This window comes from Amblyomma maculatum, chromosome 8 (assembly GCF_055883805.1).
Source record: "Amblyomma maculatum isolate TAMU_Amacu chromosome 8, ASM5588380v1, whole genome shotgun sequence".
In the NCBI taxonomy this organism is placed as follows: Eukaryota; Metazoa; Arthropoda; class Arachnida; order Ixodida; family Ixodidae; genus Amblyomma; species Amblyomma maculatum.
The window spans coordinates 81,095,705-81,098,214 of NC_139351.1; positions in this window are offsets into that span (position 1 = coordinate 81,095,705).

Consider the following 2,510-nt stretch of genomic DNA (forward strand, 5'->3'; position numbering starts at 1 on the left):
GGCCGAACACGGGTTATTTATTCAATTATTTGCGAGACTTAACGCGAATGCGTTATGAGAAAGTTGCCAGCAGCTGCCAGCCCTGGTTACTCATTTGAAATGGGAAGGTGGAAGAAGAATCAACACTCCAGTGCTCTTGGGTGCCGCCTAGGCCACGCAGGCACATTCACCCGGCTGGGTTAAACCGGGCCTTTATGCGTGGGTGACGACTGCGTGTGGTCGCTGGACATAGATTAGTAGCTTCATACTATTGCGTTATATCTTAAAGGCGGAGTTTAAGTGCCCCTCATACTTGCTTTGAACGTGCGGAGACATTGCACAGCCAGCATCATTTCTGTATTTTGCTTTTGTACAAGCGCGACCAGTCTTCTCGTGCTAATTATTCCTTATGCACATTAAATTTCTTCGCAAGGACATTTAGGGTACGGGAATAAAGAACTGATATAATATCTTGCAGTACGGAACCCCTCCTGAAGGATAAAATACCCAAGAATTCGAGTCGAGGTTAGGTTCACTAAATTCAGGTTTTACTTGGCTTATCGGTCTATTTATTATCACAGTAATAAAATACTGGGACATTGTAACTGAATGTGTAGTATTGGTAACCAAACCATGTTTCAATGTACAATTGAGATAATGTCCGATGCGCGCAAATTAAATGTCGCCATAAAGTCTGTGTCGTCTTAAGCCCTTACTGGAGCAAAGTGTATCTGCGTGCTCTTACGAAGCGGAGAGAAAAAGGAAAGAAGCCACCACCCTCGCCACTCTATAGAGACGAAAAGCTACGTGAATGGTTTCATGCCGACTTTTTTCCCACGGTCAGTCCTAGAGTAGGGTACGACCACTCATCTTCAAGGCGACGAGGCAGATCGGCATTGTGCTCCTTTTCGTGAAGAGCACAAGTAAGATGACATGTGTTGGAACTGAGAAAATATGTAGCAAATTGAAGGCGTATTAGGCTAGACGCTGTTTACGGAAAGCCTATTTCGCAGATGTAGTGGTCAAATATTTACCCCATACGCTGCTAGTGTGGGGAATAATCTAGAATACGGTTGATACGGTAGTATGCTGATATGTAGTACTGGAGACATACATGCTCTAGTGTGTCTCCGGCACGCTAAACATATCAGAGACCTTTAGCGTAGCGTAGATACTTATGGGAGATGTACAGTGGTTACTGGTACACTGGCTGTGACCGCTCCTCGAAGGAGGGTGGTTCATTCACTGAAAAGTCATTTTAAAGGCTACCGCGTTTCATCTAGAAGTGGAATTCTGCTCTAAAACTGTCAAGCAAGCACCCTTCCGCCCACCTGGGGTCGATCTTGAGCTCATAGGTGCAGTCAGCAGTGTTGACCCGGGTACACTGAGTGGGCTGTCCTGATGTCCCTCCACATGACACCACGGGGGCACGGCCGAGGCCGGCAGCGTACAGCACCACGTACTGGACTTCGGTGCGTGGCACAAGCGGACGACCGCAGCCCGGAGACACCCAAGAGCGAACTCGGAGATGTGCGGCCCGGTGCACGCTCACCGGCAAGGGACGTCCACAGGGACCAAGGTCGTCCGACTACGGACATTGGTCGTTCATAATTGTAAAACAGCGCGGACAAGGGTAGACAAGAACGAGAAAGGCACGGGACGAGCGCTGACTCTCAACTAAGTTTTTCATACCAAAACTTGGCGCCTTTAAAGGAAAGACAATACATTCTACGTCACACTGACGTCGATACAACCAAACAAAAAGGCAGAGACACGTGCGAAACTGAAAGGTCACCAAAAAAAGCTATCTCTTTGTCATTTAGAGTGACAGATGGTCTGCTTATACATTTTGAGTCTTGACTGATATGCAAGGTTTTCATTATTTCCCGCGTTGTCTGATCGCAGTGCTTGTAAAGTATATCTGCTCTTCGCCATAAGGCGGTGCAAATTCCCTTCTTTTTCATTTTTTTCACACTTCTTGCAGTGACTTACCAGGTAAGATAGTTCCTTCTAAACTATTCCGACTACACACTCACTGCAGGGGAAATTCCTCTTCCATATCCATCCTATAAACCTGAACCTGTGCCAGCTGCACCCACGCAGTCTCTGCAAAATTTCCCACCTAATCCGCCATCTAACTTTGTGCTGCACCGCGCTAAACTTTGCTTCCGTTGGATTACGTATCTAATTAAAATTAATGCATATGTATTTTCCCAACATATTCGGCAGCGAAGCCTGCCAGGCTACAAGGATGCCGCAGGACATTTTTTTAGGTTGCCTGCATCGTATGACAAAGATGTTAAATTAAAAAAGGAGCTTGAATAGTAAACGCCACCTTCAAGCACTCCTAACGTTCACATCTTCACGCAATTTCATAGCGCTTGTCCCGCGCAGCCGACATGTGCGAAAGATGATCGTAAGGCTCCCATTGCAGAAGTATAGACGTGGGGAATATGCTGCTGAATTCGGGCGAGCTCAATAATCGCGATCGGTATCACTATGCGCAACTCCGGGGGAAAACGTTGCGTGTC